This window comes from Rhopilema esculentum, chromosome 9 (genome assembly GCF_057945365.1).
Source record: "Rhopilema esculentum isolate cy_ngs chromosome 9, ASM5794536v1, whole genome shotgun sequence".
NCBI lineage: Eukaryota > Metazoa > Cnidaria > Scyphozoa > Rhizostomeae > Rhizostomatidae > Rhopilema > Rhopilema esculentum.
Genome location: NC_142823.1, coordinates 12,934,421 through 12,958,630, shown reverse-complemented (window position 1 = coordinate 12,958,630; position 24,210 = coordinate 12,934,421). Strand labels below are relative to the sequence as shown.

Below are 24,210 nucleotides of genomic sequence, written 5' to 3'. Positions count from 1 at the left end.
GGAACCCTTATTGCTCAGTGTCTGTTGAGTGTGGGTGAAACTATAAGACTTAACTACTGGAACCTAAATATCATTCTATAAGGCTTCAGTACTGGAACCCTCGAAACCCTTGGAACCCTTATTGCTCAGTGTCTGTTGAGTGTGGGTGAAACTATAAGACTTAACTACTGGAACCTTAATATCATTCTATAAGGCTTCAGTACTGGAACCCTTGGAACCCTTATTGCTCAGTGTCTGTTGAGTGTGGGTGAAACTATAAGACTTAACTACTGGAACCTAAATATCATTCTATAAGGCTTCAGTACTGGAACCCTCGGAACCCTTATTGCTCAGTGTCTGTTGAGTGTGGGTGAAACTATAAGACTTAACTACTGGAACCTAAATATCATTCAATAAGGCTTCAGTACTGGAACCCTCGAAACCCTTGGAACCCTTATTGCTCAGTGTCTGTTGAGTGTGGGTGAAACTATAAGACTTAACTACTGGAACCTTAATATCATTCTATAAGGCTTCAGTACTGGAACCCTCGGAACCCTTATTGCTCAGTGTCTGTTGAGTGTGGGTGAAACTATAAGACTTAACTACTGGAACCTAAATATGATTCTATAAGGCTTCAGTACTGGAACCCTCGGAACCCTCGGAACCCTTATTGCTCAGTGTCTGTTAAGTGTGGGTGAAACTATAAGACTTAACTACTGGAACCTTAATATCATTCTATAAGGCTTCAGTACTGGAACCCTCGGAACCCTTATTGCTCAGTGTCTGTTGAGTGTGGGTGAAACTATAAGACTTAACTTCTAGCTTCAGTACTGGAATCCTTTTCGAGCACCGTGTGTTGGATTGGATACAACCCAGAGACATTGCTTTTTAGCCTACTCTATACATAGTGCATATTCTTAGTACTACCTTTACTCTCCTATTGTCATGCAAATTAGAAATTTTCAAATCTACCAATGAAATCCAAGCTTCTCAAAACTTCAGCAAGACCCAATTAACAAGCTGTTATTTTGAAATTCTGGGGATTGTGCCTAGTTTCTATTGAATAGTCTATTAATGTTCATAATTCATGTTAATGATATTGTATTGCACTTTGATTAAAACGCAGCAATACCTTCAGGCTTTTTTGTAACAAGATAGGGTAGCCGATGAAAAGTGGCATAGATGGAAGCAAAGAGAGTCTCCCATTTCCATTCATGACTTATGAATTCTTGATAAATAATGTTAAAATGTATTGGCAAACAGTCAACTTACGGATAGGTCGAAAACCTAATTTCTTCACTGTTAAAGCTAGAAAGCTGAAACTTGGTACCATGATTAATGTTGATGTGCAGATTTCAAATCTGAAATTAGTTTCTAAAAATAGCTTTTAGTTGTCATGGAAACGTGGATACAATGCTAAAAAAAGGTTTTCTAAGGAAGAGTTAATATTTTTTCCCACTACAGAGACTTAGCTTTGCTAACATGCATGGTGGTTATCTAGGTTTTTGAACTTGAAAATCTGTTTTTCAAAAGTTTTGAGTTTTTTGCTTCAGAAGGTAAAAAAACTATCGAACTTTATTGTCACACTTTTATTTTGCCAGTTTCAACTCTTATTTAGCCATAAAATAAAATTTTGTTAGGGCATATGGAAATTTTTTTGCTTAGCAACCATGTTTAGTTGGTTGCTATGGGGTTTTCTTGACTGTCGAACCCCACATTATTTTTTCAAGCCACCCTTATATTACCTTGCGTTCATTGAACTGAATTCAATTGGTGCTAATTGTTAGTTCTGACATGAAGTAATTGTGAACACGAAATGTAAAACTGCGTGTATCCTGTAGAATCGGTTGAGAGAACAAGACTAAGGTTTAAACTTCAAATTACCAATATTGTTAAATATGGTTGGTAAGAAAAATAGCTCGAAGTACCGTAAAAAGCGAAGAGGATTTGGTGGTCAAAGAAGGCAAGAAATTGAAAGGGAAGATAATGGCGAGAACAGGAATGAAAGCATGACATCTGATGTAGGCCCATCCACTTCGACTCCCGTTAAGACAGCTGACGAAGCAAACCGATCTCTTGAAAAGATCTCAAGAAACTGTCCTATTCTTGAAAAAGAGAGAAGTCAGGTTTTAACGAGGAAAAGAGCAAAATCACTTGGGTTAGAATCGATAGCAATGAAAAGACGAAAAATGGTTCATGAGAAATCTTATATCCAAGACGCACATGGCTTCAAACTCACGAAAGCCAACAAGTTGCAACATGCTCTCTCCCAAGCAGCAATCTGTGGCTCTTGCAAAAGTCCCAAAGCCAAGCTTATTCTCTTACAAGCTGATGGCAAACGAGTAGGTCTGGATGAAGAGCTTATTCTTAAGTGTACAAATTGCCAAGAGACTACACTTTTTCACACAAGCCCAAGAATGAAAACTGCCATTGGAAATTCCTCAGAAGTAAACTTCAGGTGTGCTCAAGCTGGTATTGAGACTGGTCTTGGGCTGACAAATTTGCAAAAGCTTTGCACTGCTTTTGACCTTCCGTTACCACTTTCGCATGCAGCATATAATGACTTGATGAAAAAGTGTGAATGTTGCTACTCAAATGAGGCTGATGCATCACTCAAAAAAGCTGCACTGAATCTCAAGAATATGGTAAAAGAGAAAGATCCCAACTGCAAAGATTTGGACCCTCTTTCTGACATATTTGAGGTCAGTGTTTCTGTTGATGGCACTTGGCAAAAGCGATATGGATACTCATCACTTCATGGTGTTGTCTTTGTGGTAGCCATTGATACTGGGGAGGTACTAGATTATGAAATAAGGTCTAAAGTGTGCTTCCAATGCAAGTCAAAAGAGCACAAAAAAGTATCAGCAGAGTATCAAACATGGTGGGAAAGTCATAGGCCAGTTTGTGAGATAAACCATTACGGTTCTGCTGAATCAATGGAAAAGGATGCTGCAGTGAAAATGTTTCTACGGTCAATTGCAAAGCACAATTTGAAGTACACAACATATGTTGGAGATGGAGATTCATCTTCATATGGAGTTGTGGCTGATGCTGTGTTCCAAAAATATGGCCCTGAATATTTGGTTTTGAAGGAGGATTGCATTGGTCATATACAGAAAAGGATGGGGAATGGCTTGAGGTCATATAAGAAAGGTGCCAAAGGTTTGAAGCTGGCTGACGGTGGCAATGTTGGTGGGAGAGGGAGGCTGACTGATGTTGTCATTGATTCCTTTCAAAATTATTATGGTTATGCCATAAGAGCAAACACAAATAATTTAGAAAAAATGCAAAATTCAGTGTGGGCTATCTATTTTCACTCAATAGAAGGAAGTGGAGAAACCCTTGAAGAGCAGCACAAATATTGTCCAAAGGGAAGAGACAGCTGGTGCAAATATCAAAAGGACATTGTGCTGAACACAAAGAGCTATGACAGAGCTAAATGCCTACCCTCTGTTTTTAGAAAGGAATTGCATCCAATCTTCAAAAGATTATCAAGTAAAAGTCTGCTCTGCCGCTGCTTAAGAGGACTAACACAAAATCAAAATGAGTCTCTTAATAACGTGTTATGGCAGAAATGCCCAAAGAGAGTTTTTTGTGACAGAAGAAGGTTAGAGACAGCAACAGCAGCTGCTGTTTTACAATGGAACAAAGGTTCTGGTGCAGTTTCAGACATACTCAACAGATTTGGAATCAATGATGCAGGTGTCAACACACTAAGAGGTTGTCGCTGGCTCAATAACCAACGCTTGATCAATGCAGCGCAGAAGTGTAAAAGCAAATATCTGAATCAGAGAAGACTTTTAAGAAGAAAAAGAAAAGAATGTACAAAAACAGGGCAAGATTACTTGGCTGGTGGATTTAGCATCCACAAAGTTCCTGATTGTCCAGAAAACAAGAAAAAGGCCCCAAAGAACAAACTGGCATCAACTGGAGATACTGGCATAACGTTTGTCAATGAAAAAAATATCCCTTTGGTTGTTGAACATGCCAACAGGCCAAAAAAGGCCAAAAAGTAGGACAGCAGGTTTTAAATTGTCTTTTTTAGAAGTGGGGCACAATTTAAAGCATATCAGGTATGATAAAAAGCTAAGTTCTGTTGTTTAAATAACAATGATCATAAAATGTTGTTTATGAAACTTTCCATGCCGTTTTTGAAATTAGCCATTTTTGACTTTAAGAAAAGATATCTCTGTGACCATGTGAGATATTTGACTCAAATTTTCTATGATACATTATTTTTTGGTTACCATTAGAATAAGCAGACAAAATTCTGATATCACGTGTAACTCTTAATCTACCTGGAAAAAAGACTTTTTGGGGGTTTCCATGGCAACCGTTACCTGGAGGAGAAATTCCTCTGCTCATTCAGATAACATTATCTCGGCAAGTTGTTTGGTACCTTATTTGTTGAAATACAACATTCTGTTTGTTTCAAATCTTTTCTCAAAGTTAAAGCACTGTTCCGGCAAACTGGTCTGTAAAATATAGACTAGTCACGTGATTTTCAAATATATTTGGAAAAATTTTTTGTAGGTTGTTAACAAATGTTTTTGAAAAGTTTCAGACCTGTGCGCCTTGTCATTATTGAAATATTCAACTCTGTGTACAGGAGACATGATTTGTGATCAAAACCTAGATAACCACCTAGGGCATTTGTTGATCGATGCAGAGAAGTTTAAAGTTTTGCTCTAGCTACTATGATTTTCCTAAATTTTAATTTTAAATTTGTTCATCTTATTTTATTGTTTTTTTTTTCCAAAACATTTTTTTCAAAAAAGATTTCATTCAAAGAGTCCAGCCTTGTACGTTTTGCCTTCTTTCGTCATCTTGGCTTTTTCTTTGGACGTTTTTGCATATTTAATAGTTTTCCTTCTCTGCTTTGCTTTGGTAGAAGATGCTTTGGCAGCTTTTTTAAGTCTTTCAATTGACTTTTTTAATGTCCCCTCAGTCATGTGGTGGCCAGGCTCAATACCTAGAAATTTACAAAGAGTTAGACGAAAGGTTGCTCCCTTTGTAAATTGACACAATGCCATTCGTGCTGCAATTTCAACCATATGACGACCAGCAAATGTTATTTTTGGGCAAAATCTCCAAAGAAGACCGTGCAAACTCTCATTTGGATTTTGTGTTCTGCTTCTGATGCACCTTTTTAGCAAACGTTCATCAGTCAGTCGCTGAAATATTGGAACAAGCTTTTTGCCAACATCTTCTGGGATTGTTTCATGCTCTTTATGTGACCCAGAATTTTCATTTTTAGATACTGCTTGCTCGTTGCCAGAAACACCAAGAATTCTCTCCTGGTGGGCAGTGGACATGCTTAGGGTTTTCACCAGTGGATGTTAAATGAAATAAGATTGCAAAATAGTTTTGCCCGTCCATAATAGTTTTGAATTTTGAGCATCTTTGCTCTGGTCAACTTCCCCTTTCCTGATATGGAGTCCTTTTGAGCTTTGCATTCTTGCGGGAGGTTGTCTAAGGCAGTTCCCATTCTTTTTGATACATGGTTAATACATTCCTCTTTAACAATAGTAACACTATTGCCATATGGTTTAGCCTCAACAAACGAGTCAAATGCTTTAGACCTTTTAGACCAGGCGGAGAATGGGGGTAGGGTCCCCCCTCGGGAAGTAATTCTAATTAGGTGGGTTTGAGTAATTTTGGGGTGCTGATTACGAAAATCGATGTTATACGGGCAAGTTGGGGGGCCTTCAGCCTCTATTTCATCCAGTTTCCTCCAATCTATGTATAGAAAATCTATATTTTGTGGATTTATTATGATGATTCATTGTATAAATCAATGATATCTTCATTAAAATCGTTTTCTCTACAAATCATCTATCATCGGTAGACACAATTTCGTTATTCAGCAGCTCTGCGACATCAGCTGGGTAGCATACATCACTCCAAACAACTGATCAGCTTTCATCCCATCCATGATTAGCTGGGTTGTCCATATCCACCGTTAAGCGACTTGATCGCTGATTCTGAGCTTTAAATTCAAGGTGGCAGCAAGCTTAAATCGGTTATTTTCTTTTCATTTGTAAACTCTGCAAAAACATTTCTTCCTCACGTCGTTTACCGTTTGCATCCTTTCGTTTCCATAAAATACGTATAAAAACTTTTCCAATCCCCTCTCAACTTTTTAGGTACTTGAAGCGTGGTCCCCAGATTCGTAAATATATTTAGGTAATCTATCTTTTTGCCATTTGTCTCTAAAAAAGCTATTTTCCCTTTTCAAAAAAATAGAAACATAGTCTTTTCCTGAAAAAGCAAGAAGACCGATTAGTGCTCTCCTTGTTTCTTAATGTCACAGTGTTGAAGACGCTACAATTGCAATTTTCTTATTTAGACCTGTTCCGTTATCAATCAATACTTGAATTCCCGCAAAATCAAGGTCAACAAAGAGGGATAGGACATTGATATCCCCGGAAGGAAGGTGATCTGACAGAATCCCCATTCCTTAGGTTTGCTGCTTTCACTAAAGCAATCAGCTTTGTATATGCTTCTTTGTGATTGCTCTTCATTCTTTCATCTATGACAACTTCATCTTCCGTCACTTTAGTGCAATTGTTTTCGTTGGAAAAGAGGACGGTCTCTCCTTGTAAATAACTTTTGGCTTCTTTTATCGCTCTTTGAATTAATGTGCATGGTTCTGTTTTCTCCATTCTGTAGAAAATTAATAAAATTGCGAGGAACTATCATGTCTGGACTGCAACGTTATGCAATGGCTCAATCTGGCAAAAACTGTGATTGGCTGCTTTTGACCAGTAAGAATGTGAAGCATGCTTTGGAGTCAAGAACTTTCCCTTTGACACTGTATGCACAACATCTTGGTTAAGTGAACAAAAACCTTATTATCTCCATATAGCTTCGAAAGCTCTTTTAGCTTATATTGGGTCTGTTTGCTTTCCAATTGTTTGGAAGATTCATCATGCTGGCCCAGTCCTTTATTGCATTGTAGCCGCACCCAATACCCCTGAATGCAAACACTGATCGAACTTTAACTTCAAATGGTTTCTGTGTCGATTCTGATCGGTCCACTCTTTTGCTTAAGTACTCCTGGCTAATTTTTGACTGACAGAGACTACAGTAAGTGAAGGCCTTGCTACAAAATCCCATATCGTTTCCCCTTCACAGTGTCAAAGATTACGCCAGTCTGGTTACAGTTTGGGCAGCAAAGTTCAACAAATAACTTGTTCAAACATTGCTTATTAACAATCAGAAAGCAATTGTCCATTTGAATCTGACTCTCCATCCCAACTATTTCATCCTGCATACTTTCAAGTGTAAGGCCAAATGCTTCAAGCTTTTTTGCGCTCATTGTTGGCGTGGAAAATGAGGGTGTGATAGGTCTAAATTCATTCGTTGAAGTTGCCTCTTCGATGGCCTCTCGAATAACAATCTTTTTTATCTGTCTCCTTTTCCGAATGCCTTTGAAGCACTGGAAATTTATCTTGCCCATGACAAGGAATAAAAGGTATAATATCGAAGAAATAGTTGGAACACACTTGTTCGAAACCACAGACTTTAGTCGACTAAAACGACAGCTGAAATCAGCTGATCCAACGAACCAATCAATGACCACTATCTTTGGCCTTGGCCAATCAGATGCAATGTTCTCAGTCTCGTTTTGAAGTTGATTGTCTAAGTAGACTTTGACAAAGGCAAATTACAGGTTGATTGTTAGTTTGAATACTAATATAATGGGAAAATCAAACAAAGCAAAAAATGAGCTTTCGAATGATATCCGGGTATCAGGAAAAGTAGACCTAAATCTTTTGATAGGAAGTCACGAAACTGAAAGATTTTGATCGTAATTTGACGTCAAAATCACCAAACCAACTGATTAAAAAGTTTAAATAGACAGTCTTAAAGTAAAAAATAAGGTACTTTGTTGCTATTTTTCTATTCTCTGATAGTAAAACGTTAGAATCAAGGGAAAAACCGATTTTGCATTTTTTCAAAAAAATTTCAGATTTTCGACCTATCCTCCATCTTAAGGAGTGCAACACAAGAGTTTTAATGTGTGCACTCCATAGAGAACAAGCATGGAAACGATGCAAAAGAAGAAAGGAATCCAGTTTGTTGTGTATTAAACGTCGGAAGCTACTCAAACAGCTACATCTGATTGCCGATGCACCAAATAATTCGAATGGCCCTTCTTGCAAACTTTTTAACAGAGCACCAGAGGTGTGGAAATCTAATTTATTTGCTCAAAGATATAATAATCAATGGTGGCTTTCTTGTCAAGAGCCTTGGATGCATGCATTTAGAGAAAAGGAATTATGAAGAAATATCAATACGAACAATGGAGCGGAATCATTGAACAAGTTATTGAAATACAAATTTTTAAAGAAGTCAACGAAAAAGACTCTTTGTGGCATTACTGACTTGATAATTGAACGCTTCTTGCCATATCAGTATCGGGAGTATCTAACAGAAATTGTTAAGGCACAAAAATCTAATGGAATTAGATCCTATGGACAAAACATTCCATCATACTTGCAAAATCGTCCAAAAGCCTTTATTCAGCACTGTTTGGTTCCTGTAAGAAATGTCGTAACGGACTCTTTTAGGGATAGCAGCATTATATTGGCAGATAAGACTGATTTTTGAAATAAAATCTTTGTCGGGGTGTGAGACTTATTCATAATAAGTGCAGTTAAGGGATTCCCCAATGTGAGTGTTCGGACTGGTGCCAGAACAAATTGCCTTGCAAACACATGTTCTATCTACATATTGCAAACACATTGATTGGAGCAGCCTGCCTTAAAAATATCTTGATCAATCTTTCTTGAAGATCGACCAAAGTATCCTGCAAGTTGATAAAAAGACGACAGCCCTTATGAAGAGAAATTTTCAACAACATGAATGCCAACGGCGATAGATGAAGAAAGTACCAACTCTAGTGATGACCCTCATGCTAACTGACAAAAATGAAGCTCTATAAGTAGGGCATGCATCTCAAAGGTAGAAACTTTGCAAAATCAAATTCACCAGTGTCCCAACAAGGCCAAATTAATGGAACTTAATAACAATCTTGAGATTATTCTGAAGACAATGGATAGTTCGATGCGGAAGGATGAAACAAACTGCATTTTCCTAAGCACATCTGAACCAAAGCACTTGGTACAAAAGAACAGGCAACAAAAGCCATGCAGTCCACGATCAAATGAAGAAATTCAGCCACTCAGAACAAACAAATCGCGCAAGAGACCACTTGAAAGTTGGAGATCCCGAGGAAGTTATGGCCAAGCTGCAGAGGCTTTTCAAAAATAAAAAAAGACAAAGGTAGAAGTTGATGAAAAAACTGTAATGGAGACAACCCTCATTACTGAGGATAAAAAAGAGACTGACAATTTGGAGCAAATAACGAAAAGCAAAATAAAACTGGAAAATGTTATAGATACTTCAGTTTGAACTCTGCATATGCAAACTGCATTTCTGATTATGCACAAATATTGTCCTCTTGGAACGTACACATCAGACGCAAGAAAATTCAGGTTAATAAATACATGTCCAATTGATCACTAGCTGATGCTTTGTCAAGTTTGTAATGTTCGTTTTAGAGATATCTTGATTAATATGACGTCTGTCGAAATTAGAAATGTTTTGAAACATATCCCATTATGTAGGGATCTTGACGCAAAGTTGCAGCTGGCAAAAATGAATTGCATGGTTCCAATCACAGGTACATGCAATTTCTATGGCATTGAAACTGAAAGGTTTGTCCGTCACCTTTCATTTCCCTACAAGTACCAACAAGATTCTGAATGCTCAAACAAAGCTTGTCTAGACCAAAATAAACCCTTTATTTTGCAATGTTGTTCCTGAACAACAGAAGAAAAATTGCATAATTTGAAAATGAGATGATAATTTATGCTGATTAGTTTGTTAACCAATAGGGGGGTGCCTATTTCTATGACAACCACCCATCAGGAACAATTCTAGCCTCACTTTGAATAATGTGTGCATTTTCAAAAATGGTGGACACGATTTCAATTTGAAGCGACATCAAGTGACACATTGAACAAGGTCTCCATTGCAGGTATATGTTTCAGGGCTCTTAGAAAAATATGCCAGTGTTTCTTTATATTCAATTTAGACATTTATGTCCTCTTGTAATGTCTATAGGTATTTTTCCCCCGTTATTTCTGATTTCCGTTGTGTTGTTGTAGAACAACATCAAGAAGAGAGGGTGCAAAATATACCGAAATCGTCAAATATAAAGGTCAAGATTTACGAATAAAACGCAAGCTTTTAGTAGTTTTAGGAGCCAATATGTTTGGGTGGTGAACATTTAGCTTTATATAGACATATTGAACAGTCGAAAAGTGAAAATGAAATTGGAAAAGTAGAAATAAAATTTGTAATTTTTTTCAAAAGGCACAGGTAATAAGAAAATGAGCAAAGGTTTCTTACTCCTGTTAGATAATACAAAGTCATGAGATCATACCTTCTTCCTTCCCCCGTCGACAACTTCCACCTGCTGCTCTCTTTTCTTTTTACTTTTTTTTTCCACTTCCTAAAAGATATTCCAAAATTTGTAACGCAAACAGTCAACCTTTTTTAAGCTGCCTATCATCACGAAGGGTAACGATTGATAGGGTACAATTATTGTTGTCAAACTGACTAAATATCAAAACTGTTAAATGAAAAAATTAAAATCTTTTAATTTGCTAGTATAGTAGCACTGAAGATATTGAAATCTACTATTCAAAATCGTCTTGAAGACAACTTAAACCCTAAGATCAATTTAGAATGATCAAATTTGATGCAATATTCATTGAGTGCAACAGAGCGTGATGTTCAAAGAATATGGTGATAAGAAGTGAAATTGCAAACAAAGTAAAGTCCAGCCTAAAATTAACTCAAGTAGTACATCCAGTTACGACTGACGTACATTCTGGGCTGACTAAGAAGGATATTAACAAAATGAACAATTTGATTTTTTTTCATGCAAAATAGTACACAGGATTGCGATCATACCATCTCTTTCTCCGCGCAACTTTCTCCGTTTTCAACCTCCTGGAAGGTAAGGGAAAATTTATACCAAAAGACTATAAAAAATATTTTAAAAATATCTAATTATTTCTGAGACGTAGACAGTAACTGTTGGTTGGGTCAAATTATTGTCATCAAACTGACTAAATATCAAAGAGTCAGAAAACGATGCTTAAAATCACTGTTTTATTATTATTCATGCTAGGCAATTGAGAAAAGTGAAATAAAATCAAGCAAAATGGCGCTTGACTGTGCCAATCTGTTGCTGGTATGGTAGGTTCTATATTACGCTAAATGAAGATTTTAAAATGTGCAATTCTAATCCGTCTTAAACAAAATTCAAACCCAAATATCAATTTAGAATAATCAGTTTTGATATACTATCAATTGATTGCAACAAAGTTAAGTGTCCAAGCAATGGGGTGGAAAAAGTGAATTTAAGTAAAGTTAAGAAGTTGTGAGAATTGCTAAGGGAAACATGCCTCTCCGTGGAATAATTAAAAAAAAAAAAAATGTTCATAGTCAAGACTAAGGATATAATAAAACATGAGATCATACATCCATCTCCTCCACAACTCCTTTGTTTTTCTTTTCTGTATCCATTTTCTTAAAGATAAATGACAATTTACACCACCAAACTTTAGAGAAATTTATATACTCATTCCTTTTATTGACACGTAACTTAACGTTAATGTAAAACATTTTGGCTGCCTATCACGAGGAAGAAGATGAAACGGGGAAAATGTACATACTGCCAAGTTCAGTAGATATAAGAAAGGTTTACAGGATGCCAAAAATCTATTTTTTATTTAGTAGCCATTGCTACTCTTTGGTGCCTAACTGCCGGGGGGTAAGAATAAATGGGAGGGGACGGATTTTATGTTCAAAAATTAATTGAGAGGGGGGGGTTCCAATTACCGGAGGGGTCTAAATTATGAGTTACATATACTGAACACTCAAAATGCATTTAAAATAAGTAAGTACACTTATTTCACTATTATATAGCTATTATTTATCATCGACAATATTTAGCCTGTGTTACGCATATTTCACTATAATAATTAACACAAAGTGCCAAAATCAATTGGACAAATTTTCAATAATTAATTAGCGGATGGGGGGATGGCAATTAGGCACCTAATAGTAGGCAGTTAAACTATTTTTTCATAAGAATAATTTTCTAAGAGCACGAGCCTTAAAACCAGTAAAAAGTTAGAAACCAATTAAAAGAAATATGAAGAGGCTGAGCCAACCCCTTTCATCTCTAAAACGATAGATTTTGCAGTTCAGGGTTACGTTGGCGATTCATTTCCAAATATGTTTGCAAACGAAGAATAATAGACACTATGTTTGTGGGCAAACAAGGCGTGAACACCTGCACCTGCCTGGAAGGCAATAGCTAGCAATACCACTGCTTACACGCTAATAGTAATTTAAGAACAAATCAAGATCAATCTAGCCTCACAACAATTAAAGAAAGCCTGCCTTAATTTCAATTTATCTGGAGTTGAATTCTTGCATGGTCATTATCAGCATAATCAAAATTAAAAGGTTTGTTTGCACTTTTTCCAACATGTAATGCATCTCACTTTTACTTATTCTAAGATTACTGGCTCAGCTCAGAACAAAAAATTAAAGTACTCACCTAGCGTGTTCAAAATCTCCTTTGGCGGGAATAATTTTCAATTTAGTTTTTAAAGCAGATAAATCACATGATCAATCCACGATAGAGCAAGGACATGAAAGAGAACCGCATATCTCATGGGAAATGGCAATATATTTTAGTGATACAAACAAATTACACTAAGAATAAATTAAACCAATTTTGCAAAACTCAAAATTTTGAAATTCATTAAAGTTACAGTCATTGATAATCTGGAGCTATTGATGAAAGAAAAAAACAGTATGGCGAAAGGAACAATAATAGATCGATGGATGTTTATTAGGAAATGTGCCTTCTTTAAACCTATGCGAAAAGGGCTGCTCACAGGGAAACCACTAACTAATGCAAAAACATAATCAATTTCCAAGGAGATGAATCTCAACGGAATTAAATGATTGACAGATTAAATGATTGAAAGTGAAGTAAAGTATAAAGTAAAGCACGACATGCTTGCAGCACCCTCCTTGGCCAACTTTACAGTCGCATTTAGCATGAACCACATCACCATTGATTTGGTCTAAATGAACATATACAATGTACTGGGCACTCTTCATTGATGAAAATACTTTTGCCTTCACAAGGAATAACATACGTTTCCCGTTGATGTTAGGTATAACAAGTACAGATAAGATAACTTGCGTTTGGGACCAGATTTCCCATGTTCATCTGGCCTGTCCGGTTTGTCTTTAGATACATCATGTGACTTGGATCCCTGCCAATAAGAAATATTATCCAACTTTTGTGCTAAATAATCAAAAACAGATTCCAGAGAAGAGAAATTTGGAAACCAAGTATAAAATTTGAACATCTTCATCTTCATCGAAATCAGGAAAAGAACAGGTATCAGGAGCAGTTAAAGAGGAATGTTGAGAATAAACAGATGAAGTGTGATCTTTAGGTGTTTTTCGTGTTGTTAGTGTAGTGGTCGTCTTGGGATCAACAAACAGCTTGAGCAAATAAACAGCATCGGTCACTAACTTCCAGCGAAATTGGATTCCGCTTTATATCAGAACCAGTGATTTTTTTTTATGTCGGGGGGCTTATGACGTATAAACAAGAACTATGCCACAGCTAATTACATGCAAAAAGGAAAAATCTTAACAGCTAACTGTTGTTTTTTATTTCTGATGGCCTACCTCTTTCCTCTCTCCATTGTTCCCCATTCTTTCCTCAAACACTCCCCTACCTACACAAACACCCTATTTAAGATTTAGATGATCGGATCATTATACAACATTCAAAATTCAAATTGACGACGGCAGGCTCCATTAAGTTTTATGGTTCTATCAATATGTCTGAAATAAACGACCTCTCAGAAATTCTTCAAAACCCTGAAATGTTGGCTGTTTATTTGGCTGCTCAACAGCAACAGCTTCAGTCATCACAGACTCCTGATTTGGTTGATGGAGATGGTGAAGATGAAGAAAACACAGTGAGCTTATTTGTTTGCTTTCTTTTTCACAATGCACCCCTATCTAAAAACATAGAAATAATTGATGAGTATTTTCTTTTAAATATAAAGCTGCAGAGCCCCCTAAAATCGGAGAATCTCTTTTTTGTATTTTGTCTTGAATTCAGGGCTTGCAGAAAATTGATGTTATGATAGAAATGATCTAAATTTTTGATGGGAGTTCTGATGATGAAACTAATTATGGGGTATTTTTTATATCTTAGGATGAGATAACTGATAGTGTAGAGTGGGAAAGAGAAGCATTCATTAAAGCCATTAAAGAGTTGCGATGTCATTGGGATGTGAATCATCCAATGTATTAAGACAGAACAGCAAAGTAAAATTCGTGGAAAAAGCTATCAGCTATGTTCAACAAAAATAGTTAGTTTTAGTCTTTCAAACAACTAGATACTACAAACAGACTGCAAAAAGTGTACTGCGAACAGTGTCTTTGTCTAGAAAATTTTAGAACGCCCAGAGTAAATGCAGATTGCTCCATTTTTTCAGTTGACTTTCTTTAGAAACAATTAAAGAATCTGGAAGATACTTTGAAAAATGTTTGGACAAGCAAAATCGCATGACCCAGTCTGGTGCTGCAGCTGCAACGTTGCCAAAATGTTGATATTTTGAGCAAATTGCATTCTTGCATGAAAAAAGTGCAAATAAACTTATGGAGAGCAACCTTTCCCCAATGGAAGCTGGATTTGTTGTACAGGCAGAAGAGCTCCAGTTCTCCATGCCAAGTCCTAGCGGCAGTGCCGCAAGTAGCTGTTTCGCTACTGCAGCTTTGTCGAAGAAGATAAAGAGAAAAATAATGTCACACTTGAAGGCATGCACTGCCTTGAGCGAATCAGATTGGAGTAAGTCAATGGTCGACTGTGACAAACCACTCTAAAAATCTATAAGTGAAGATGAAGACTCTCTGTACTGTCGAAGTTTGATACAAAAAAACAGAAACGCCTTGCTAAGATTAAAATAAGCCAACTGCTCTTTGATCTTCAGTATAGTGAAGATGATTAAGAAGTTTATTATCACAAAGTCTGTGATATAAATCTAATTTTAAAAATACGAATGACAATTAATGCAAGACTGAAGTGTTGTTTCTACAAAATAAGAAAATCATTTTATACAAATTTTTATAATAATACCTTGATTTTTGTTGGGATTCAATATTCTAAAAAGACTTACATTTTAGGCCTTAAGATATTTTAAATTTATTCTGAAGTAACTGTTTCCATTCATTAAAACTTTGCAAAGAACTCACATAAAGTCACATTTGTTTCCAACCACCAGCAACAAAGCATAATGAACATGAAAATTTTTAAAAAAGTCAGACTGCTGTTGACTTTCGAGCCCCTTGTTTTCCTATTATAAACAATGTTCTTATAAAAAGACAAGCAATCTGGCTGTCTATAAAAGACTGTCTGGGAACTTCCAGCCTTTGTTGAACTGTCATTGACTAGGGAGTCTCTTGTTTATGTGCGATCAACAGATGGTGGGTATGGAGTTGTTGGAATAGACATGGGTGGTTTTAAGTGTCTTGATTCGAATAACCAGCGTTCTTGTAAACATGTGACCTGTTTCAATGTCACACTTACCATAGAAAAAGCTACCATCCCTGAATTTTCTAATTGATTTTCTACAGACATGTGAAAATTTGAAAACTTCCTTTTTAAAAAATTATGTACGAAAAGCAGTTTCAGAGAGAATAATTCCCATGGAGATATTATCATTCAAAAGAACCGTATTCAATGGATTGCTTGGTTCTAATGTTCAGCTTACAGACGAAAACATCTTTCAATTGGTTCCTGATTTAACTGATGTTGGACAGAATGCTTGTGGCGAAACATGTGGTGTTTTTTGAGAAAAGGATAAGAAGAGACTTTAATGCAGAATAAGATCATTGATGTTTATGGTAAGGACTGCATTAACTAAGAATATTGTGCTCTTGAATGATGGATAGTCTTTGTTAAATTAACTCATTTTAAATTAACAAGTGGAAGCTAAAAATGTTTTACATGGATCGAAATGCTAACTGAACTGTTGTTATACACTTTTGTCAAATTAGAAAAATTCTATTAATATTTGCTTAACTGATGCATTGTGAAATTCTTCTGTTTGTCTAAATCCAGACAAAGTTTTTAATTTTCCTTTTTCCTACGTTGTTGTGTCCAGTTATCTTCTTTGGTTTCCAATAATCTGCTTTGCTAGTTCCATATCTCAAATGTAACAAGGACATGCATCAGCACACAAAATTGTATGATGATTGACTGAAGGGGGTATGGAATATGGGAAGTTTTCTAACTGGTCATGATGTTCTCATGAACTACTTGCACCACTTCGTATCAGGAAACAGGTACCTTTTTTAGATAGCTTTTTGAATATAGCGTTTACAACTATAAAATGACAATTTTTCTGTGGTACTTATTTAAGGATGTTTGTGAGTTTTGTAGAACTTTATCTTTCCTTTCTCTTAACCAATCACTTTTGAATTACCTAATTGTATTGAAATGAACCTCGCAGCAGCTGGCTATAAAATAGAACATTGCCTTACTTACCATCAGTGGAGAGTGGCATGGTATTCATTTTTCAAGCTGCTTCAAGTTGACGTCTATGACAATTTCTTTTGTACCAGATGTGGTGGATTTCCACGTATCATCCTTTGCGATGCAACTTTCCTGAGTTTCCAATGTGTATGCATGAAAGGTTGATATAGAAGATGAGATGTCAACATTGCCAATATTGAAAGGCTGATAAGAACATTACATAGTTTTTATAAGTTTGATAAATGTTAAAATAATTAAGATGAAGGAATGATGGCATGGCCTTTTAGGTTTGTGAATATCATTTTAGTACATCCAATGGTTTGGGTATTCATTCAGTGAAAAAGGTTTGAAAATGTGAAGTTTCATGTCAGCAGTTAAATTTTGGTGCTGGTTATAGTAGTTAACAGTCACTGATTGACCTTATCTAATCTCTGTGCCTATAATTTTTTACCAGCTAGAAGAAAAGAGTTTTTATCGAGGGGGCCACAACAAGACAGGTTTTGATGAAATTCTGTTCCAAAAACAGCTTGAAAGATCTAAAGGCGGGTTTCCACTTCGGCGAATCTGGCGCGACTGTTGTTCTGGGCATGCGCATTTAACCCAATGGCAGTGATTCCCCTTTGCACTGGCGATCGCGCGACTGCTTTTGGCAGTTGAATAGATTTTAACTTTTCTGCGACCAGATTCTCACGAACCAATTAGATGCTTTGTTTTCTTGTCTGGTTTACATAAAATGCCTCATCACCCTGTCTTGTTTTCTTTAGCGCTTATCCGAAAAATCAACTCCACGCTCTTCTACGCTGAGAAAATCTTGTTCAAACGATGGAAAAAATAACAATAAGGCCAGAAGTCATGTCGATTTTATGCCAGTTTCAGCAAAGTCAATCCCCTACAGTAGATTCAAATTATCTTGTGTTTGAAAATGAAAGCACGGGCGATACAATGTCGAGGAAGAGACCGAATCCCAGACGGAATGGTCTGAAGAATTATTTGTTGAGGAACTTAAACAATATCGTTGTTTATGGGATACTTCATGCCGATCTTATAAAGATGGCCCTAAAAAGCAGCAATCTTGGTGGGAACTGAGTCAGAAATTTGAAAAAGAGGGTAACTTTTGTTTGATTTTTTCCTTCAATTTTCATGACGTGTTTAGGCCTACTCTACACAATGTAATATCGTACTTCCTCGTGCATTTCATAAATTTTTACAGCCTTTTGTCTCTGTTTCTTTGTCATCGTTTGTATTTCGTTTTCAATGTGTATTTCTTGCTCATTAACGTTGATTTTTAACAATAACTTGACAAAACATACTTTGCAGCATGGTATACCATATGTAAATATACCGTAAAAGCTCAAAGTCAAGGGAGCTCATTTACTTCTTAGTTCTAAAGTGGAGGCTTAAAAGAGAGGGGGGCTTATTTAAAATTTTTGCTTGATAAGAGGGGCTTAATAGAGCTTTTACTGTATGTATGATGTGGTATACAAATATTTATATAAATGTAATTTTAAAAAAAATTGTTAAGTAACACATTTCAACTAGATTTTTGTCACTAAAAGATCGAAAACGTCAATATTGAGTTCTATGAATTTGCATTTTCGAATTCTGATGAATTTGGAATTCTGATTTTCCAGAGGACACCTTAAAGAAAGTGCATCAAAAAAATATCAAAAAATATCAAATGCTCTTAGTAAGTAGAACTGTCAAAAGAAACCATTGTTAGGAACTTCAGCTACAATCAAAATTCTCTAGATTTGATCCACTGTATTTCTATTCTAGATACCAAGACAGAGCACAGGACAAAAGATGCATGCATTCAGTTGAACGGCAGCTTCCTGTCAGAGCTGTGATTACCAATTTGATTCCAGAAGCAAGCCCGGAGAGAATGTCATCTTCAGATAGCCATGAGTGGGTACCAAATGAATCTTCAGCATCAGAAGAATATGTTGAGTCTATAAATACTACGCCAGTTGGATGGAATGAGCGAACATTTCTAGTTTTTGAATCATGCCTAATGTGTCTGTACAAAAATCCATCTTTCAAGAGTAATGAAGTTGGTGGTTCAAATAAGATGGAACTTGAAGGTATAAAACGATGTTTACAGCTGTTAGATAGTGAGCATTTGTTGTACAATACTTTGGTCACAAATCGTCATGGACCAGTCGTAAAATTTATCCGGACAGAATAAAAAAATAAAACGTTACTTGGATGTGTTCCATGTTGCAAAAGTGAAAAACTACGACTTTAACTTGAAACTAGATGCACATAGTTGCCATTTTGACTTTTCATTTAGCCCTTTTCTAATAGAGCTTTTACGGCAGGTATGGTGTTGTAAACAAATATTCATATAAATATAATTCTAAAAACATTGTTAAGTAACACATTTCAACTAGACTCTCAGCTATTTTGTCGCTAAAAAATAAATTTGGAATTCTGATTTACCAGAGGATATCAAAAAAAGGAACTGATGACACGTTCTGGGGCTGCAGCCGGAAAACTACTGAAATGTAAAATGTTTGATCAGATGACTTTTATAAAAGATTCTGTCACAAACAGGCCAACTACCAGCAACCTCAATATTGAAGATTCCTCTGATATGATTCTTCCTGAGAGTCCTGCCAGCATTACACCCACCCCAGTAGGAGGTAGTAGACCCAAATCAAACACCGGAAAAAGGAAGTTGGAAAAACCTTCTATCGACTCAGTTGGAAAAACCTTCTATTAATTGAAGCCCTGAAGGATGATGGTGTACCAAAGGCAGAGGTGTTTGATGCAGACGTTAGCTTTGCGGAAAGTATTATACCAATTTTGAAGAAGCTCCCAGACAAGCAGAACAGAAAAGCAAAAATTAAAATACAACAAATTCTTTTTGAATGTGAATTTGATCAGCAGCAGAACAATTAGCATTTGTTTAAGCTCCCCTTTCAAGAAACCCCCCTCCCCCAATTAGCATCTAGTTTTTAATAAGCTTTTCTCTCAGATTTGGAAACAAGCAGCCATATTCTTTACATGTTTTTGCCTGAGTAGATGGATTGTTGTTGCATAAAATATATTCTGTGTGTCAAATAAAAAAGTCAAGCCCTTCCAATTTGAAGCTCTACAAAATACATGTGTGCAAATAAAACATTCATCAAATTTTATAGATTTCCTCCAGGGTGGAGCCAAAATTTTTTTACAGGGGTAAATAAGTAGTTTTTGCCAACAAAAAGGATGCGTCTCATGCATTAAGGGTGTGGTCAAAAGATAAATACTTCTATTTGCTGCTTTTATGTGTTTCTGTTTCAAAGTTCATACTTGTTTCAAAGTTCATACTTAAATGCCATACTTTGAAAGTTCAACTACTACATGTCAATGTTAATAAGTTACAATTGTTGCAAAAAGGTTACAGGAAGAGCACAAAATTGTTTCTTGTTTCCGGGAGGAGGTATGCCTTGTTGGGGGGAGGGGAGGGGGTCCCCCTATTTAAAAATTGTGTCCATTAACCAATTACTGAAAGAAGAAAATGGATCATTCCTTTTTTTGATATTCTGTTTCAATAACGCTAGTTTGTGGAAAACAGGTAGTTTTTTTCTCACTTTTCCATATATACTATACAGGTACAGTGCTATTTGATAAACTCAAGGCAATTGTATTTGATCCAAAACTTTGCGGTGCAGTTAAGATGCTATCATACAGTGACCAAACCAGTGGTCTTGAGAGTTTTCATTCAACTCTAAATCAATGGCACCCAAAAATGCTGCATTTCTCCTGGATGGGAACGGATGTAAGGTTAAAGTTTGGCACTGAGATTCTTGCAAAGAGCAAAGCTGGAATGTAATGGAATGGTATGATGTGAAAAAATAATGTGAAAAATTGAGCATGTTTTCCATATATAAATGTAATTTTGACTTTTTATTCAATTATCCAAAATACATGTTGCCCTCAATTACATTATCATAAGGGGAGTCAACAAGAATATTTAAATGGAGATTAGAGGTGCAAATTTCAAATATCATTTTTTCTTGACATGCATTGGCAACACTGCATTTTAGTGGAAACCTTAAAAAAAAAACAGATGACATCAAACACAGGAGACGAATACTTCAAAGTTTCTTATTCCAAATACAAACTAGGTGAAGAAATTGTGAGAAAGATACCTGTTATGGTGTGGTATACATTTTACACATTATTCAATTTAATTTGAATAGTTTTTCAAAATACCATAAAATGTTTTTGGTTTTTAACAGGATAAAGATGTGCTGCTGTTTGAAGCCAAGACTGACCTAGCAACCATCAGCAATAAATATGAAAGAAAGAATCCAGGCTCACTTTTGGATCAATTTCCAAATCGCAAAATAAAGCAGGAAGCCATTCAGTATTTCAAAAAGAGGCAGTCAAAAGACATGGTTCACTTTATCCCCTTCACATCACAAAATGCCTTGTGACTTTGTTTTCCATCTGTCAATGTCCAATGACTTTTGACTATGAAATTGAGCCTCTAACCCTGAGCTTATTTATGTAATCACCTTTTTGGTCCTGCAGTCCTAGATAGTTTGCAATAAAAAAACACACAAACAAATGGTTTCGATGTCAGCCAGAGACTACCATGCACCTTTGGGAACACTCTAACCATCATTGCATAAAATAGCTGCTGAAAAACGAGAGAAAGGCCAAAGACAAGCGTTCATTAATTTTTTTCGCTTGAATCTGTTTGTAGATTCTTATGAGCTGGTCTCAACCATGAAGCTGTATTATGAAAAACTGTTCTTTGTTTTATGATAAAATTATGAAAAACTAGTCTTTGATTTATTGTTAATTTGTAATGACCTTGAAATTCGCATCTTTCTGAGTATAATGCACATTTTTTGAAAATTTATTGCAAGAAGGCTACATATAGCACCTAGCATCATCGATATGTATTATTTTTATTTTTATTTAGCTTCATTTTATTATCTGAAAACCATTTGATGATGTTGATTGCATCTTTTTTAGTTTCTTTTTTTAAATGTTTTCCAAATCAACATGTGTTGCATAAAGGGAGGAATCATCGACAAAATTACAGATATCAGTGGAGCTAGGATTGAGCCTTGAGGCACCCTTCTTTTGATTTCACCCCAAGTGCTGAATAAGCCCAAAGGACCCCCTTCACAATTACGTCACGCGGTGTTTGAAAGAGAGAGGAGCGCTTGGAGTAGAGGCAACTGATATAGTCGGCTGTGCAAACGTTTGGGCCTCTTTGGACATCTACAGAGTTGATTATATATTTCTACATTTAAGAATTTTTTACGCCTGATTTTTCATTGAAATGGATGCATTCAAATTGTTGCTGCCAAAGGAAAAGAAAGTTGATTGTTTAGAAGATCTTGGCGCACTGACTATTAAAGAATTGAAGCATATTCTTGTACAATACAGGGAGAAAACTTCCGGTGTCAAAGCCGACCTTATTCTTCGTGCACATGCTGTCTTTTCTCATGCAAAGAATTTCAATTCTCAATCCAATGACATTTCAGATGAGTCCTCCTTACTTTGTCACGAAAATGATTTCACATTTGAGGCTATTTATGATCAGTGCAAGCATCTTCCTTGGACAGCTGACTTATGTGGAACACCCCATTTCACTTTTCTGCAGCTCTATGGATATTTGGTTATTCGAACATCAAAATTCAAGCACATCCTTCTTAAGAGTACTGCCTACAAGAAACTGAAAGCATTTCATTTTTTCTTTGAAGGCTTTATCACTAAGATTGATGTAGCTAAGAAAAAGGAGTTTACTTTCTTAAATGTTCCTGTCAAGGCATCTATGAAGAAGGTTCTCTATAAAGTAATTTAAAAGCTTTCAAATCTTTCTGGTGATGTTTGCTCTGCTGCCTGTTCTTGTCCTGCTGGCATTGGTTTTGGTGGCTTTGGAAGCTGCAACCATGTTGGTGGAGTTCTCTTTGCCCTGGAAGATTTTAACCGGCGTGGTCTTCAAGGATTTGAATCAGCGGTTTTCTGGACATCAAAATTAACCTCATGGAATGTGCCAATTGCCTCTGCCCTTCTGTCTTTTAATCCAGCTTTTAATCCAATTGATGGAGTTGTAATAAAGAAAATTAAGTTTGGAAGGAATTATGATGGTTATGATGGTCCAAAATCATTTGACCCTCGGATTACCAGCCATAGAACCGTGAAAATTAAAAATCTTGAAATTTTAAAATCAAAATTAACAAAATTCATGCCAAATAGCGGATTCTTTAGGTTTTTATCCAGCTTCAGAATCTGATCTTCCTTCTTCAAGTACAGTGCTTTCACCAGTGGAACTGATACTCAAGATCCATCTTTAGCCAAAGCAGTCTCTTTCAATCTTCTCCAAACAATCTTCTAAAGATATGATGAACATTTATTGTCATAGCCAATCTTTGTCTGCTGAAAAAAATTTCTGACATTGAGAAGGTGACCCTTGGTCAATTCTCCAACAGCAATTGGATATGTTTTTCAAGTGTTTCTCAACCTTAGCAACCAGCCATGGCAAGAAATTTGAAGGACATGCCATTGAGCTCTACACAATCTACATGAAAGAGCATGGCCTGAATGTCATTTTTCTGAAACTGGCCTCCAATTATCTTCTTCTTCTCCTTTTCTTGCTGCATTTTTGGATGGCATGGTTTCTTTTAACAATGAAAGATGGGGTTTGGAAATAAAATGTCCATTCTCCAAGTTCAAAATCTCTCTTCAGGATGCACTCAAAGATAAGAAGTTCTTCTTGGAGAATAATGGCCGCACTATCAAGCGCAAACATCAATACTATTATCAAGTTCAAGGCCAAATGTTTTGTGCTGTTTTTAAACGTATTGATTTTGTTGTTTGGTTTGCTTGTAGTGAATCATTGTTTGTGGAGTCAATACAAAATGATGAAGAATTTGTTTTATCGTACATGCTACCCTAGCTTCACTTCTTTTACTGGAGAGAAATTATTCCTGAATTTTTCACTAAGCGAGTGAAACGTGAATTCAAATTATATTTACATGGAAATTGGAAAAACTTTGATGAATTCAAATAATTTCTTGTTATTATTAAGATATACACACACAAAATAAATCCTGTTTGTAAAAATGTTCAGTATCGTTGGCTAAACATAATAATAATAATAAATAAAATAATTTCTTAAAGCCTTTTAAGAAGTTTTTATAAGTTAAATATGTATTCAAGTAAACATTGTGTATGCTCTAAAGAATTGGTATGTATTTAATCTTCACATAATATCACTGTATACTATACGTACATAGATGTAACATTGTGTATGCTTAAAAGTATTGGTATGTGTTTGATCTTTAGATAAAATCATTGTATACTATACATACATAGATGTAACATTTTGTATGCTTAAAAGTATTGGTATGTGTTTAATCTTTACAAAATATCATTGTATACTGTACATATAGAGGGTACAGAAGCAATGCGAGCAGTTTCTTCTGTCTCATTCGCTGTCAGTTGTGCTCATGTACCCTTGAAAGGTGGGATGTTTAGAGTCACTCCAGGAGGAAGAATATCTTTGACATCAAAGCCACGGTCAGCCATTAGGTTATCACCATCCTCAAGAAGTGCTAGAACAC

At 36.0% G+C, this 24,210-nt stretch overlaps 2 pseudogenes; both read left to right on the top strand.

The window, feature by feature from the left end:
- The first annotated feature begins 11,449 nt into the window (after positions 1–11,449).
- LOC148959743 (uncharacterized) lies at positions 11,450–19,543 on the top strand (annotated as a pseudogene).
- A 2,379-nt stretch (positions 19,544–21,922) lies between these two features.
- LOC148959742 (uncharacterized) lies at positions 21,923–23,841 on the top strand (annotated as a pseudogene).
- The last annotated feature ends 369 nt before the right edge of the window (positions 23,842–24,210 follow it).